Source organism: Monodelphis domestica, chromosome 1 (genome assembly GCF_027887165.1).
Source record: "Monodelphis domestica isolate mMonDom1 chromosome 1, mMonDom1.pri, whole genome shotgun sequence".
Classification (NCBI taxonomy): domain Eukaryota; kingdom Metazoa; phylum Chordata; class Mammalia; order Didelphimorphia; family Didelphidae; genus Monodelphis; species Monodelphis domestica.
This window is the reverse complement of record NC_077227.1, coordinates 313,521,029-313,539,839: the sequence shown is the minus strand read 5'-3', so window position 1 is coordinate 313,539,839 and position 18,811 is coordinate 313,521,029. Positions and strand designations below refer to the sequence as shown.

The following is an 18,811-nucleotide window of genomic DNA, read 5'->3' as shown; positions in this document are numbered from 1 at the left end:
CAAACAAAAGAACAGGTCAGACTGACCTTTCATTTTTTGACAGAGAAGCTAGATAGGTAGATCAGGGGGTTGCTAAAGATGTACTTTATATTTTTAGCTAAGTATTTGACAAAGTCTCTCATGTTATTTTTATGTGTAATATAAATAAATGTGGGCTAGATTATTAGGACAGTTAGGAAGATTAATTGGACTGTAAGGTGGGCCTGGAGTCAGGAAAATCTGAGTTAAATTCTGACCTCATATATTAGCTATGTGATCCTGGGCAAATCATTTGACCTGTTGGCTCAGTGTCTTCATCTGCAAAATTAAGGAAGAGAGCAGAGATCTCACCTTGCTGACAAAGGTCTATAGAATCAAAGTTATGATTTTTCCAGTAGCAGTGTATGACTGGGAGGTTTGGATTATTAGGAAAACTGAGTGCTATAGAATCAACACTTCTAAACTGTGGTGCTGGAGAAGACTTTTGAGAATTCTTTAGACAGCAAAGAGATCAAATTAGTCAATTCTTAAAGAAATTAATTCAGACTATTCACTAGATGGTCAAATAGTGAAGCTGGAGCTTAGGTCACATAATGAGAAGAAAGAACTTTTTGGAAAAGAACTTGATGTTGGGAAAATTTGAAGGCAAAAGGAGAAAGAGACAACAGAGGATAAGAAGGATAAGGGTAGCTGGATATCTCAGTGAATTGAGAGCCAGGCCTAGAGACTGGAGGTCTTAGGTTCAAATCTGGTCTCAGACACTTCCCAGCTGTGTGACCCTGGGCAAGTCACTTAACCCCCATTGCCTAGCCCTTACCACTCTTCTGCCTTGGAACCAACACTCAGTATTGATTCCAAGATGGAAGGTAAGGGTTTAAAACAAATTAAAAAAAAAAAAGGATAGTGTCATGGAAACAATGAATACTAACTTGGACATACTTTGAGAGATAGTAGAGGATAAAAGGGCCTGGCATGCTAATGGTCCATGAAATTATATAGAATCAAACACAACTTAAGGACTGAACAACAACAAAAATTGGGAAAATAATACCTACCTCCCAAAATTATTGTAAGGATCAGATGAGATAATAATTATAAAGTGTTTAACAGGGAGCTTGATACATAGTAAAAGCTTTATAAATGTTAACTATTTTTATTTATTAAAAAAAACCCAACCACCTTACCTTCTGTCTTAGTATCAGTTCTAAGATAGAAGAGTGGCAAGGACTAGAGACAATCAGAGGTAAGTGATTTGCCCACTGTCACACAACTAGAAAGTGTCTGAGGCCAGATTTGAACCCAGTTCTTCCAGGCCTGGCACTCTATTTACTGTGCTATTCAGTTGCCCCTTTTCTATTATAATCATAATAAGAACAAGTTGGAAGAATAAAGATTAGTGACTAAAAGTTCAGTTATCAACTTGGAAGGAGTTCTGTGGTGGAATAGCCCAGGGTTCTATTCTTCGTTTTCTGTTGCTAGATTAACTTATTTTTAAAGTTACTCAGGTTTTATTACTACTATTATTTAAAACAATTTTATTTATTTATTTTAACTTTAATTTTTTAAAATTTTGAGTTCTGAATTCTCTCCCTCCATCTCACACACCCCCCCATAGTGAAGGCAAGAAATGTGATATTAATTAACATGCCAAATCATGCAAAATGTATTTCCATATTAGCCAAGTTGTATAAAAAAAAGTGGGAAAAATAAAGTGAATAAATTATGCTTCAATCTACAAACTCTTTCAGGTTTTTCTTTGGACATAGATAGCATTTTAAATCAGAAGTCCTATGGAATTTTCTTGGATAATTGTTTTGATCTGAAAAGCTAAGTTATTCACAGTTGATTATCATTCAATATAGCTATTATTGTGTACATGGTCTTCTGGTTCTGTTCATTTTACTTTGCATCAATTCATGTAAATCTCAGGTTTTCCTGAAATCATCCTTCTTTAATTTCTTATAATATAATAGGATTCTATCACAATCATATATAATGACTTGTTTAGCTATTCCCCAATTAATGAGCATTTCCTTAATTTTCCAATTCTTTGCCAGCCCCAAAAAGAGCTGTTATAAATATTTTTGTAGATATAGGTCCTTTTCCCTTACCTTTGATCTCTTTAGGATATAGACCTAGTAGTGGTATTACTGGGTCAAAGGATATGCAAGTTCAGTTCACAACTTCATCATGTACTCATTTGTGTCCCAATTTTCCCACATTCCCTCCCACATTTGTCATTTTCCCTTTTTGTCATATTTGTCTATCTGCTAGGTGTGAGGTAATACCTTGTTTTTAACTTGCATTTCTTTAATTAATAGTGATTTAGAACATTTTTCATATGATTATATATAGTTTTCAGTTCTTCATTTAAAACATTCTAAAAAAACCTGTTCATATTCTTTGACAATTTGCCAAATGGGGAATGACTCATATTCTTATAAACTTGATACTTCTCTCTATAGTTAAGAAATGAGGCCTTTATCAGAGAAACATCTAGTAAAATTTCCTCTCTCAGTTTCCCATTTTCCTTCTAATCTTGGCTGCATTGGTTTTAATTTAATGTAAACAAAATTATTTATTTTACATTCTATGATTGTTTTTCTCTCTTGGTTAGTCATAGATTTCCCCCTTATCCATAGATTTGACATTTAAATTATTCTATCCTCCCCTAATTTGTTTATGGTATCAATCTTTCTGTCTAAAGCATTAAGGCATTTTGATCTTGTCTTGGTATATGGTGTGAATGTTTGTCTGTAAAAGTTTCTGCCAAACTTTCCAGTCTTCTAAGCATTTTTTCTCAAATAGTGACTTCTTATCCCCCAAACTGGGATCTTTGGTTTTATCAATCATTATGTTACTATGGTCATTTGCTACTTTGTATTTTGTAACTAATCGTTCCACTGCTCTTTCTCTATTTCTCCATTTCTTTGCCAGTAACAAATTGTTTTGATGATTATCACATTACAATATAGGTTGAGATATTGCTAGGGTACTTTCCTTCACACTTTTTTCATTGTCCCCCTTGATATTCTTGCAGTTTTGTTCTTCCAGATGAATTTTGTCATTATTTTTTCTAGCTCTATAAAATATTTTTTGTTAGTTTGATTGGTATGACACTGAATAGGTAAATTAATTTGTGTAGAATTATCATTTTCCATATTGGCTTGGCATACACTTGAGCAATTAATTTTTCTACAATTGTTTAAATCTGCCTTTCTTTGTGTGAAAAGTGTTGTAATTGCGTTCATATAGTTCCTTGGTTTGCCTTGGCAAGTGGATGCCCAAGCATTTTATTTTGTTGGCAGTTATTTTAAATTAAATTTCTCTTTCTGTTTCTTTCCACTGTACCTTGTTGGTAATATATTGAAAGAAATGCTTTTGATTTATATGGATTCATTTTATATCCTAGGGCAGTTAGGTGGCACAGTGTATAGAGTGCCAGGCCTGGAGTCAAGAAGACTCATCTTTCTGAGTTAAAATCAGGTCTTAGATACTTATTAGCTGTCTGACCCTGGGCAAGTCACTTAATCATGTTTTGCCTCAGTTTCCTCATCTGTAAAATGAGCTAGAGAAGTAAATTGAAAAGCACTTCAGTGAAGAGTTGAGACAAACAAGGATAGGTGATGTGTACAGGTGATGTGCTCGGTGTGACACATCACCTCCCTTAACCTGCCTTCATTTCTCCCTTTATCTCATTCCCATCTTCTCCTACTTTCCTTTTGGGTAATAGATTTCTATATCTAACTGAATGTGTATGTTATTCCCCCCTAAAACCAATTCTAATGAGTTAGATTCAAGTGTTGCCTGTCACTCTCATTTTCCCCTCTATTCTAAAAGGTCTTCCTTGTGGGCCTCTTTTATGTGAGATAATTTCCCTCATTCTTGTTCTCCTATTCCCCTTTTTCCAGGGTATCCCTCTTACTCACCTCTTAACTTTTTTTTAAAGATCATTCCATAATAACCAACTCATATATACTCCCTCTATTTTCCAGAATAGTTGTTTTTCCAATGAGATAGTCCACCTTGGAATTTTTAAAAAATTCTGTTGACTGTTTTATTATTTCTTGATGTCTCCTGAAAAAGCTTCTATTTGTCCATTTCTAATTTTTGAGTTATTTGCTTCAGTGAGCTTTTGTACTTTCTTTTTCATTTGTCCAATTCTGTTTTTTTTTAAGACATTCCCCTCTTCAGAGAATTTTTGTGCTTTTTTTTTATCATTTTGCCAATTTTGTTTTTTAAGATATTTTCTTCAATATACTTCTGAATCTCTTTTCCCAAGTTGTTGACTCTTTTTTATCATAATTTTCTTGGGTAACTCACATTTCTTTCCCCAATTTTCCCTCTACCTCTCTTATTTTATTTTTTAAATCCTTCTTGAATGAGTCTAGAAATTCTTGTTGGACTTATAGCCAACTCCCATTTTCTGTGATGGTTTGCTTGTAGCTCTTTTGAAATCATTGTCTTCTGAGTTTGTGTCTTGATCTCCCCCCATCACCATGGTAGATTTTTATGGGCAGGAGGTTTTTTTGGGAGGGTCATTTGTTCATTTTCCTAGTCCACTTATTGACTAAACTTTATGTTAAAGTTGGGTTCTGCTTACCTGGGGATGTGGAGACAGTGCCAAGCTTTAGGTTTTTCTTGCTACTATTTTCAGAGCTAGTTGGAGGAGGGTGTCTTTATGTTGTTGGTATTTTCAAGATGATACAATCCAAAGAGAGGTGTGGTCACTGCTCTTCTAGCCTGGGCTTTGGACTTTACCCAAGTGTGGACTTTGTTCCTATGAAGCTACAATTACTAGCTATCCTTTCTTCCTTGGAACTGAGACCAGGGCCTTATGAGTGACTATAAGTACACTTCTCCATCCTGGAACTGTGACCAAGTCCCCTGCTTCCACTGTGATCACAAGTTCTTTTGCTCCTTTTGACCCTGGAACTATGGCTGAGGCCCTAGCTTTCTTGTAGCTGCAAGTGTTAATGATCTTTTCTGCTAAAGAACTGAGACCAAGGCTCTTCCTCCCTTGTGAGAAACTATAAGTACTCTTCTCTACCCTTGTACTGTGACCTGGGTCTCTACTCTCCTGTGGCTGCAAGTGTTAGTGCAATTCTTTGACTTGGAAGCACACACAGGCAATTTCAACACAGTCTTGAACTCAGTGCAAAGGGTCCCTATTATTCTCTTTGTAATAGTTGTTCAGCTCCTCCTTCCCCCAAATCTCCATCTTTGGGCTCAGAACTCCCAAAACTTCTACTGCTACTATTGCAGCTGCCTCCAAGGCCTGCTGCTGATGTTGCCATGGTATGTATGAGTTGTATTCCAGGTTGACCACTACCCTGATGTCACAGACCTCTCCTGTAGACCTCCTAAGTTTTAATGGTCTGGAAAAGTGTATCACTCTAACCTTTTGTTGTCTCTGCCACTCCAGAATTCAATTTGAAGTGTTATTTTAAAGATGATTGGAGGAGAATGTTGGGAGAGTTCAGATGAGTTGCTGCTTGTACTCTGCCATATTGGCTTCACCCCCATGCGGTTCCATGTTTTTATCAGTGACTTGGATAAGGACACAGATAGAATGCCTATCCAATTTCTATGTGTTACAAAGAGAAATAGCTGACACAATGGTTGAGAGAGTCAAATTTATTTTTTTAAAAGAACTCAACAGTTAAAAATATTGGGATGAATCTAAGATGAAATTTGCTAAAGATAAATAATCCTCACAAGTTACCATGACCAGAGAATTCATTATTATGTGGCCAGTCTACTGATGAAAACCTTTCCATATTTTATGAGTTTGGTCCTCAAAAAACTAGACAATCTATTATTGGGATTCAAAGATTTTCCAATATGATAGAACCCACCAGAGTTTTCATTCTTTTGGCAGAGATTCCAAGAACCCAAGTACTGGTATCCAAGAACCCAAGTACCAAGAATCCAAGAACCTGGTACTCCTGTACCAGGATGAGTCATCAAAGAAACCATGCTGATAAATAATGCCTATTAACATTTGGTTAGACAACTTGTAGAGTCTTCCCATCATAATAAATGTATCTCAAGCAGACTATAACAAATGGTCAAGGAATTGGGCTCAGAATTAGACAGAGGAGCAAACTAGATAACCTTCTTTAAATTGCAAAGCTCCTTTCAGTGACTTTCAACTTCTCCCAGAAACAAAGGCCTATCTTTTTACCAGTATTTTAAATGTGTTTTTTAAATAAGAGTGTGAGTCATGGATCATTTTAGTCTCTGAAGAATTAAAAAATGGGTACCACACAAAGGGTTGTAGAGAGGCTCATAGTAGCTAGGAACAGGTTATTAAATATAGCAAGGTTCTTCAAAGAAGGATTAAAGAAAAAGATACCATTATGGGAATATCTCATAAAAATGGATTTGGTCATATGTCAAGATCAAGGGATGATAGACTAATAAGTCAAGTATTCTACTTGTATTCTTGTGATATCAAGAAAAAGAGGGAAAGTTCTGCCCTCTTGCAAACTTATGGGAGGACATGGACAAAAACCCAATGGATGATGGTGACTTTGAGTTCTTGAAGGGAATTTATGGAAGAAGCTAGGTAGTACAGTGGATAGAAATTCAGGCCTAGAGTTGGGAGAACCTGTGTTCAAATGTGGCCTCAGATACCTGCTATATATGTGACTCTGGGCAAGTCACTTAACCCTGATTGCCGAGCTCTTAACACTTTTCTGACTTAGAATTGATACTAAGTCAGAAGGTAAGGCTTCAAAAGAAAAAAAACACAAACAAAACATTTATAGGAATTACATGGGAGAGGCAGACATGGATAGGTTGGGATCTATAATATTGGAGGGAACAACCATATCTATGAGATGACAGATCCATCTAAGTATTTGAATAAATGTCTAATTTCACATTTGGTTTCAGCAAATTAGCTTATAAGATAAGGGAGGCATGGAAAGGGAACATTTGTCTGGAAAAGATCCTGGGATGTATGGGAGGGGGTGAGACAATAATAGGCTTTGCAATTAGGTTTCTATTCTAAAATGTTATTTCCTTCAGCAGTCAAATCTTTCTAACTGGCAAAAAGTTTATAAAGTGTTGGAAAGCTGTTCATTTTTTTTTTGCCTCATTGTGGTAAATCTAGCACATAATAATGTCCATATGAACAATATGGAAATATGTATTAGATGAAAGTATGGGTATCATCTATATTAGACTTTTCACCGCCTGGGGCAGTGGGAGTGTAGGGAGGGAGATAATCTGAATTCTTCTAAACGTTAAAAAAAATTGTCAAAAATTGTTTCTAGGTGTAATTAAAAAATAAACAAAATTCAAAAAAGGATAATAAAAAGAAATATTTTCAATCATTCAATGTCTTTACATTTTCCCCAGTTTTTCAATTTTTACATTCAATAATAATAATCTTGAAACTTAAGTTTCTTCAAATAGTGCATGTTAACTTTTTTTGGCCAGTCTTGTGATGTCATTGGTGTCAGAAATCCCGTCCATTAATGTAGATTATCAACTAATCTGTCATTTATTGTTTTGTTTTTTTAAACCCTTACCTTCCGTCTTGGAGTCAATACTGTGTATTGGCTCCAAGGCAGAAGAGTGGTAAGGGTAGGCAATGGGGGTCAAGTGACTTGCCCAGGGTCACACAGCTGGGAAGTGTCTGAGGCCAGATTTGAACCTAGGACCTCCCGTCTCTAGGGCTAGCTCTCAATTCACTGAGCTACCCAGCTGCCCCCCATTTATTGTTTTTGAGAGTTGCTTGGGATCACTATTGTGTAAAGGGAGCCCCTTCCTAGGGTCCTGAACTTTCTGCTCATCTGAACCAGCCTTAGGAGCATGGCCCAGAACATGGGGTTACAAGTCCAGGTCACACTCCTAAGTCTGGTTCAGATGAGCAGAAAGTTGACAACCCTAGGAAGGAGTTCCCTTTACACACTATGAAGCCCAGAAACTTGCCTGTGGTTATATAGTCAATTCAAAGCAGAGCAGGACTCCAAAGCCTGTTTCTATTTCTTATATTCATGTATCTCTTCTGTAATGTAATAAGAAATTATACTTATTACTTCTGCAATTGAAGCAAAATCCAAAAATATATACCAAAGAAAAAGAGATCAAAAGGGAAACAATGAGTTTGTTATTGGTCGTTTCCAGTTTTCATCACACTATGTTGTACGGCCAAACAGAAACGAATCATATTAAATTTTGTTGACTCATCAGAATGGACCCAAGAATTTCAGACTTTAACTAATTTAGTTTAGGGCGTTATGTATGAGATGAAGCAAGGTTCTATGGAACCCTGGGTTGGAGTCTTACCTCTGGAACATATTGGCTGCATGACCCAAGCAAGTCACAATACCTGGGTTTGAATTCTAGTACTGTATGACTATGGGAGTGTAAATCATTAATATTTGGATATCAGTTTCTTCTTCTATGAGATAGGAATCATAGTACCTACCCTACCTACCTTCCAGGGTCATCATGAGGAAAACAAATCTTAAAGCAGTATAAAAATGAGTTAAGTTTAGAAAAAAAATGAATTCAATAATTTAAGTAACTCTACAATGGTTTCTGTCACCAGGACTCTACAGAAAACATTGACACTGGACTTTCCAATATAGAGGGGGAAAGAGTGAATGACAGGAACAATAGGAAGAATGAGAGGCATTTCATTCATTCTTTTATTTATTCAGCCATTCAACAGTTATTTATTAAGCACCTGCTACATAAACTGATAGGCACCAAGAAAGACAAAATCAGGAGAGGAATGGCTACTTTGGAATGTGGATGAAATGAAATACAATTAGACATTAGTAAACTGAGAACATTTGCTGAGAGGTCCTCTTGGCCCCCCTTCTCATCTCTTGCCTTTCAGATGTCCTTTGCCACTATCTCTTCTTTCACTACTGTCTCACATGAAGAAGTTCCTTGCCGAGGCTAACCTTTCTCTATTTTATCCTATCTTTTTCCGGCAGTTTGCTCTCTTTATTATCCTTAGTCTCTCACTCATCTTCAATCTCTCCCTACCTATAGGAAGCCTTTCCTGATCCTTCTAAATTGGAGTGTTTTTCCTTTGTTGATATTTCTAATGTATCTTTTATATGGCCCATTTCTTTAAAATTGTTTACATGATGTCTCCTCAATTAGATTGTGAGCTCTGTGGAGGCAGTGACTACTCCTGCCTTTCTTTGAATTCCCAGTGCTTAGCTTAGTGCCTGATACATAATAGATGCTTAATAAGTTTTGTATAAACAAATGCAGAGTAAAATAAATATAACAAAAAAAATAACATATGCAGTAACTCCAACAATGCAAATAATGTGAGCCTGGAGCAATTCAAATACCAGTGATAGTCCCAGAGAACATAAGAAGGCAACTTATATTCTTCCTCTTGGGAAAGTTGAGTAGCGGAAGGGGTTACAAAGGCAGATATAATATATACAAATGCATATATTAATCAGATGAAGTCACTGGATCAGATTATTTTGTTGAACTGTCTTCTCTCTAAATTTTAATTTTTTGTTAATCTGAGTTAATAAAACACGAACATTTCCATATACAAAGGGAAGGTATTTATTAAGTGTGCTAGGAATTATGCTAAGTGCTCAACAAATATCATTTCATCTAATTTTCACAAATACCCTAGGAAGCAGGAACTATTGTTATTCTCATTTTACAGATGAGGTAACTGAGGCAGACAGAAGTTATGTGACTTGCCCAAGGGCGCACAGCTAGGAAGTGTCTGAGACTGAATTGAACTCAGGTCTTCTTGACTTCAGGTCCAGTGTTCTATCCTAGCTGCCTATACAAAGAATAGAGAAAGAGGATTGTATATGAAACCACAAGTCTCCTTTACATATGAATTTTATTATCATGTTTGTAATAAATTCATCACAATTTGAAAGCTGTCCTCTTTATCTATGTCTCCTTATGGACTTCCTTTCTTCCTTTTCTTCTCTTTTGTGACTTTTTAATGCTTCAGTGACATTCTTTCTTTCTTTATAATGTTGTAGTCATTGTATAAATTTTTTCTTCTGCTCACTTCATTCAATATCAATGTTTGAACAACCTTTCCTGAATATATCTCATTTCTCATTTATTTATTTTACCTTTTGAGTTCTGAGTTATTTCAAAGTTATCCATCCAGTATAAAAAATAATTGTAAATCTAACTCAGCAACTCAAAAGGAAAAAATAGATTTTCCACAAGGACTACTAGTTAGGAGAAATAAAGCAAGAGATTTAAAAAAAAATCTCTGCAAAAAAAAAGAATTAGAAGGTCAATAAGTAACTTAGAAGAGGAAGTGGCAAACTTTACCCAAGATTTGGAATCCCTGAAAATCAGAATAGACCAAACAGAAATCAGTTAGTCTATGAGATAGCAAAAAATACGAGAATACAATTGAATGACTGGAAAATAGAAAAAAATGTAAAATATCTGGTATAGAAACAGCTGACCTAGAAAACAGGTCAAGGAGAGATAATTTAAGTATCATTGGAATCTGTAGAAACTATGATTTTTATTTATTGCCTGGGTACCATATTTTAAGAAATCACAAATGAAACCTTCTAAGATCTATTAAATATAGAGGGCAAAGTAAAGATAGAAAGAATCCTCTGATCACCTCCAGAGAGGAACCCTAAAACAAAGTCTCAGGAGTGTCATAGCCAATATCTAAGCTCCCACAGCAAAGAAAATATACATTTATCAGCTAGAAAGAAACAGATCAAACACCAAAGAACTACAGTCAGGATCAGACAAGGCCTGGTTTGTTTTACTCAAAACAAAACAAGATATAGTATATAGCATTCCAAAAGGCAAAAGATATATAGGCTTACAATAAAAAATAACTTACCTTGTAAAAACTGAGTGTCATCCTATGTGGGGAAATGGGCCTTTAAAAAATGGAGGACTTTTGAACATTCCTTATAAGAAGACCAGAGCAGAACAAGAACATTGAAATATAAAAATAAGAGCCCAGAGAAACCTAGAAAGCAAAATTTATTTGAAAGAAGCGTATACTGATGTAGCATTCATACTCTAATAGGGAGAGAAGAAGCAAGTGTTCCTTCAGAAGTTTAATGTCTTCAAAGAGTATTGAGGAAAATAAAGAAAAACAGATCTTGGAGAAGGGTGGATTGTTTCTGTTCTGAGGGTTTTAAGAGAAGAAGAGAAGCACACTTTAGAGTGAAAAATAAAGAAGGGGTGGAATTTGCTATTTTTCACAATTGGGGTGAGTATAGAGAAAAGAATTCCTCTTCTCTCAGGGAAGAAGGGTCCTCTTAGGAAGTAATTAATAGATTCTTTCTACCTTTACTTTGACTTCTGTACTAACAGATCTTGGCAGTTTTAATTTCTGATTTCTTAAAGTATATGAACAGAACTTTTAAAAAAAAACCCATGATTTTCATAGCATCCAATGAAGCTTAATTATGACTAAAAGGGTGAAAGAGCAAATATTGGATGACCCTCACCTGAAATGGACAAACGAAGGTTGAACCTATACATAAACACACATCTACAGAAACAGTTTGGTATAGAAACATATCAAACAACAGGGAAACAAGTGAGAATAGGGAAAGGGAGTTAAGAGAAAAGATAACATTGAAAAGAGAATAATCACAAGAAAAATAAATTTCATAATTTTGGGAGGTATTTAGAGGGAGGAAAAAGAGAATGCAAAGAACTAGAATCTAAGGGAGGGTTATGTGTCTTCTATTGACTCAGATAATTGGAGAGTGGTTGAACAAATTGTGGTATATTAATGCAATAGAATATTATTGCATCATAAGAATAATAAAAGAGATGCTTTTAAAGAATATTGGCTAATATAAACTGATGTAGAATGAAGTGAGAAGTTGGAGTACAGTTTCAACAAAGATAATATTGTAAAGAAAAACAACTTTAAGATTCTTCTTAAAACTCTGATCCACTATATCTCCAGAGGAACTGTGATGAAACCTGTTACCCACCTCCTGTCAGGGAACAGATGGGCACAAAATGTAGAGACATGCATTTTTGGATGTGGATATCATGTGATTCATTTTGCCTGATCATACTTATTTGTTACAAGGGCTTTTTCCTTTCTTACTTAATTAAAGTGGGGTAAGAGGGATAGGTAGGTAGAGTTAACAATGGTGATGTCCAACACAAAAATGAGGGCCATTGCAACATTTTAAAAAATGTGTAGAAGAGAATAGAAGGAAGTTCAGAAGAAGCACAAACAAGATAGTTTTGAAAGTACAGAATGTATGGTTTGTTTGTTTTTTTAATCAACAGTATGAAATGGAGATTCACAGTTTCACAGATTCCTCTTTTTGTATTCTGCTATGTGTATGGAAATGCTCTATTCCAATGTTTAAGTTCAGAATAACAAAATAGCATCTATCTCATGGGATTGTTGTGAGGATCAAAATAGATGTGTAAAGTACTTAGTATAGTGCCTTGCACTTAGTAGGTGCTATATAAATGTATTCTTCCTTCCCCTAACATTTTTAAAAAAAGCAAATAAGAAATGATGTGTGTCATCATGGAGACTATATGAGATAGGACAGGATCACCAGAATTAAAAACTCTGCAATAAATTTTATGCTATATCTTGTTCTATAGGTAATGTATGAAAATAATACTAAATATCTTATGGTGTCTGCAGGGGAAATATTTCAAACTGAGAGGAATTAGTAAAAATTTCCTAAAGAAGAGAGTACTGAATTGTATCTTTAAGGGAAAGTAGTAGCTCAAAAAATATTAGTGGAGCCACAGAGATCAGTGTGAGTAAATTCTCAGAAGTAGAAAAATGTGGAAAGTGTATAAGAGATGGGAAGTGATGTGTTTGGAAAGGAGTTGGAATAGTTGGACTTGCCAAATATCTAAAAGTCAGGCTAAAGAATTGAACCTTTATTCTGTAGAAAATAGAGAACCATGAATGAAATGATTAAAAGACCTATGTTGAAGCATGTTTTTCACCTCTTAGCAGAGCTCCTGTACAGCATGAGGCCTCCATTTTCAGGCAAAGACGTGTATTGAACCTCCCCCTTCCCTCTTGATTATGCTTATTTGTTACAATGGAGAGCTTTAATTTGGAATGTATTTATGTGTATGGGTGTTTATGGGAATGTGAATTAAAGGAGAGTGATAGAGATACAGAAAAGAAAGATAAGGTTATCAAGAAAATATTAAATATTTATTCCAAAGAAAATGAATATAAGTTCAGAAGGGGACTGAAGAAGAGTAATTTTGTTAATATTCAAGAGTTCATTTTCAGAGTTTAAAAATAATTATTTTTTGAAAAATCCTTACCTTCTATCTTAGAATCAATACTAAATATCTGTTCCAAGATAGAAAAGCAGTAAGGGCTAAGCAATTTGGGTTAAGTGACTTTCCCAAGGTCATACAGGAAATGTCTGAGGTCATATTTGAACCTAGGACTTTCCATCTCAAAGCTTGGCTTTCTATCCACTGAGTCACCTACCTGTCTCTTACAATGTTCTTTTTGGTTCTCTTTTGCACACAATCAAATTTTTGTTTGTTGATGATTGTCAAGTTTATAAAAAAATTAAAATGTCAAAGTTTATGTAGAGAGCCACCAAATATTGTTAAGCAGAGGAATCATCATTATAAGAAAGTGTGGAAAGGAATACCCTTTTACCTCAATGGCAGCCATATTCCCTCTGTCCCTTCAATTCCTCCATTTCCTGTTACAAAACCTTCCTTATCCCCTGTACCTCTTTAATCCTCTACAATTCCTGTAACAATTACAAAAGGCAGGTGGGGCCCAAACTTGATGCTAAAGTTAATGCCTTTAGTGCTGTGTTAGAAACAGCTTCCTCCCTTTCCCACATCTTTTTACCGGAAACACCCTGTAGAGGTCTGGCAGGAAAGTGTGTTCCAAGGGTTCTATAGCAACTTTCTAAGTTAAAAAGAAGCCAAGGAGAGAAAAGGGGCATACAGCAGTCTCGGGGTGATGAGTCATTAGACACTGAAGAGTGCCCTCCTGGGGGAGAAAACTGAAAACTGCTGGCTCTCCCAGACATATCGAATTTCTTTTCATTAACTGAGAAAAGGGCAGATGCTTTGGTTTTTGCCAAATCTCAGGCTGTTTCTTTGGTAAGCCAGAGCTTATTCAACTTTTACTGTTTTTGTGGCTCAAACTTTCTCTGGCAGCTGGGTTGTCTTTGTGGCCTCTAAAGGGTCATTCTACTTTTCTGGGCAGGGGTTCTTAACCTTTAATCCTAGGTGCCTTTGACAGTCTGGTGAAGTCTATAGACTTTTCAGGAAAAAAAAAATGTGGTGTTTTTTTTTCATTTTTATTTAAAAATTTTTTTTTATGTTTACATGATTCATTTTCTTTTCCTCCTCTCTTCCCTCCCCCTCCCAGAACTGACAAGCAATTCCATTGGGTTGTGCAAGTGTTATCATTTGATACCTATTTCCATATTATTCATTTTTGCTATAGAGCAATCTTTTAAAGCCTAAACTCCAAATCACATCCCCACATATTCATGTGATAAGTGATGTCATATGTTCCTCTTTTGCATTTCTACTCCTACAATTCTTTCTCTCAATGTGGTTAGCATTCAGAAAAATGTTTTTAAACACATAAAATAAAATTCAAAGGAAACTAATTATATCGAAATACAGTCACTGACATGTATATGTTATATAAACATGTACATATATGCATAGGTTCTTGGACCCCATATTGATATCCTTTGTACTGTAATTTACTGGAATTTAACCCAAAAATGGTACTGGATAGGATACTCTCTCCCTACTCAAAATATGAAATTATAGCAATAATTTGTAAACATTCCTTTGAATCCCTTTCCTGATTCTCTTCTTTCACCTCAATTACTTCATTCCACTCTCCTCTTTTCACATTCTCCAGCCAATAAAGAAGCAAAGAAGGAAAAAGGAAAGAGACATATCAATGGGAAAAATCAGGTGAGCCTAGGTTCCCTCTCCATCTCTCTTAACAAAGCAGAAACAAAGACAGGTTAATGGGAGTTGGTGAATAAAGCAATGACCATGAAGCCCCTACAAGGACATAGAGCTTCAAGACTGCTTTGTAACCTCCTTGCCAATTGTTCACAACCAAATAAAATGCCTTCCCAATGTGAAAATTGCAAAGAGGCAGTTTAACCGTGGGTAAAAAACCCCAACTAACCTCAAACTCCTGAACAATAAGAAACATTCAAAAGGGAAATGGGCTGCCTTGGGAGGTGGAACTCACTTGAAGTCTTTAAGGATTGGAGGTCTTCAAGCAATAGGCTAACAGTGGCTTCTACCAGTTTTTCCCCAGAACCACTTTCAACAACAATAAAATGTGCTGTGGTCTCCTAAAGCATTTAATATATAATATATCCAATTGTATTATATGTTAATTAGTCTGTTAGTAGAATATATATTTTTAGTTTCATTCATGAAGTACTTATAACCATAATAACTCTTGCCTTAAAAAGCTCATGCTAGTTTTGAATCACTGTAGAAACAAATCTATAAAGCTTTAAACATACATGTGTTTTTTGTATTTGTCATATAAGAATAGACCTCTGAGATCCCTTTTAATTCCAGTATTATGTGAAAAGGGATAGTGCTGAGCTATTGAGTCTTCCATTGGGAATATTCTCTGAAAGTGTTATAAAAATAAGATATACTCTGCATGATTTCATGTGTATAATTGTCATCATATTGCTTGTCTTCTCAATGAGTGGAGAAGGGAATAGAAGAAGGGAAAGAATTTGAAAAATTTTTTAAAAGGTAAAAAAGTAAATAATAAATTTATTTAAAAATAAAAATGAAAACAAAAAAAGAGCTACCTTTTCAAAGATTTTCATAATAGCATAATTGTAGTTGCAAAAAATGAAATGCAGCCTAAATGGCCAACAAGAGGGGAATGTTTAGACAAACTATGGTACAGTAATGTAATGAAATATTAAAATATAATTAAGACGAAGGCGAAAAAGGAACACAAAGAAATTTGGTAAGACCTTTTTTGAAATAAAGCAAAACAAAAATATCAGAACTAGTAGACTGGAATTTTGAACATAGGAAAAGTTAATGAGAATGAATAAATAATAAATATTTGATGAAAACTTAGAGGGAATGGCCAGAATAGTAATTTACTTTATGCAATGAAATGAATTTATTTACAGGAAAAAATGTCTAGGAGGAAGTAGTAAAGCCCAACTTCTCTGTCCTCTCCTTTCCTCTACTATTCCAACAAAGATTTAACAAGAGTGCAGAGTAGTAATTGGGAAATCTAAGAAGATACCATAGTGAGTAATTTCAAAACTCAAGGACTAGAAATTGGCCCACAGGCAAGTGACTAGGTCAGGATCTGTGGAATAGGGATGGGTTTGGAGTAATATGCTATCCCATTTTTTAATTCCTTTTACTCTGAAAATAAGAACCTGGAAGGAAAATTAGCAGCTTAGCACCAAGAGGTACAAACTTTTTCCAAATCAGATTCCTTGAAACTGGGAATTAATTTAAATGTTAATAGTTTAGTTGTATATGCTGGGGCTTGAAATTAAACTTGTAATAAAATAACTATTAATAAGGATGGAGCCAACACTAGGAGTTTAGGCAGAGCCCATGGCTCAGACAAACAACTCCAGATAAAACAATTGGCAGCTAGTCAGTGCTCCAGGTTCCATAGTGACTTTGACAAATAATATGTCTCCAGCACCCTACAACAGACAATACTAGACTCTGGAGTCTATGGTTGCTCAGCAGAACAATGGGAATAAAGAAAAGTATGGAAACAATCAAGTGAGAAAAAATAAGTTTCGCCTTAAACTTTTGACTACAGCTTCCAAGATGATGATAAAAATGCACTTTACAAGAATATTCCTGAGAAGACTGAATACCAAATAAAGGGATTTTCCTGACTGGAAAAACACAAGGGAGGAGTATGATTATAAGTTCCTTTAACAATTATGGTGAAAGTATAGTAGGAAAATATTTAAAAATATTTTTGGTGATTCTATAGTTTGAGGGGGGAGTCTGTAAGAGAAGGTAGAGAGCTAGCCCTAGAGTCAGGAAACCTTTAAGCTTTGCTCCTGACAAATACTTTTTCTGTCTAGGCAAGTTACAACAACACCAGTGGAACCCAGGCAACTGTAAGTTATGGACAAGTTGATTATCTGCACTGGTGGTGGAAGATTCTGAATCTGGATTTTCTCATGGTTCTAGATCAAAACAACTAAATAAAATCATACTTTTTGAAGTAGTTAATATTATCCACATTTTGTTGTTGTTCAGTTGTTTTGGTCATGTTGGATTCTCCATGATCCCATTTGGAGTTTTCTTGGTAAAGACACTGGAGTGGTTTGCCATTTCCTTCTCTAGCTCATTTTATAGGTGAGGAAACTGAGGCAAACAGGATTAAGTGATTTGCCCTGGATAACATAGCCAGTAAATTTCTGAGGTTGGATTTACACTCAGGTCTTCCTGACTCCAGGCCCAGCTTTCTATCCATTGTGCCAAATTAGCTGCTCCTTATCCATATTTTTCAGATGAGAAAACTGAGGCTTTAATAATTGAAGTGCTTTGTTCTTGACTATGATGAGTCAGTCAATAAATATTTATTAATTGCCAGGCACTGTGTTAAGCTTTACAGTGGGCCACTTTTGACTCAAGTCTTTCTGCCAGTATATCTACCATTCCATAGTGTCTGGTACAAGAAATTGAGAACAATTTAGGAACAAAACGTTTGTAGGGGAGGGGCTACAAATAAAAGGTGATAAATTAAACAAACAGGACTACTTTAAAAGTTTTATTCATTTTATATAATTTTAAAAATTGGAATAAATTGCTCAGATATATTGTGAAATGTAATGATGGCGTCCACCCCTAGTCTCCATCAGTACTCTGGCGATCTGTGATCCTGACCAAGTTACTTGCTTAATCTATGTGTCTCAGGCAATTCCTTAGCAGGTATTTACTAAGTCCAAGAGGGTTTAGGAGCCAGTTAGTGGAGGAAATTCTCACACTCAGAGTCTCTTTGACAGACAAATTCAGATTTCCAAACTTCTGTTGTCATATCAATAAACACGTTTATTCTATAAATGTTGATAAAATAAATTTGTTCTGTGCAAGGTGCTGGAGGCAGAAACAAAAACCAAGAGAGTCCCTGACCTCCTCCCCACCTAGCTTACATTATAAGCTGGATCTGAGGAAATATTAAATTGAATAAGCAAATGCTTCAGTGACATTTTAAAATAAATATTGAGAAATTTGAGAGTAGAAGTTCATAGCCTTTCAGCAGCAAAGTCCTCAAAGGTTACAAAATTAGTTAGTGGACTAAATGCAAAGTACCATCTGCCCAAGGCTGGACAATCAAGACCAGCTTCGAGTAGAACATCACGCAGATGCCAGAGGTCCTTGGGGGAAGAAGATGGGGGTGAGGTATAGAGACCGACAGAGAGACCGAGAGAGAGAAACTGAGATAGACGAGATAGAGAGAGGAGAGAATCAACAAATGAATCTAATGCAAAGTGAGGTGTCTGTGTTTCTGTGCCAAAGGGATTGGGGGAGGGAAGAGGATGAGAATTAGCCAGGATCTGCTACTGCTACAGTCAGGTTGTTTCTAGCGCGCTGTTTCTAGCGCTCTAGGAGCCAGGGTGGAGGCCACTCTTCTCTAGACCCTGTCATTCCCTTGGAGGAGGGTTGGGGGTGGGAAGAAACTTCCCTTTCTTTTGGACTCTGTTCTAACGTAACACTGACTCAACTATTTTACCTCTGGACAGTTGCCGCCTGGGGCGGTTGACATGCCAACATTTAGCTGTTGGGAAATCTGTCCAGACCTAGTTATGAAACTGGAGGAAAAAAGGCGTGTTGGTAG

At 35.7% G+C, this 18,811-nt stretch overlaps 1 protein-coding gene across 1 annotated transcript in view; it reads right to left on the bottom strand.

Annotated features, from left to right (window-relative positions):
- The window catches only part of SLC22A4 (solute carrier family 22 member 4), a 109,924-nt gene that overhangs the window by 90,363 nt on the left and 750 nt on the right, over positions 1 to 18,811 (bottom strand). The window lies entirely within an intron of this gene.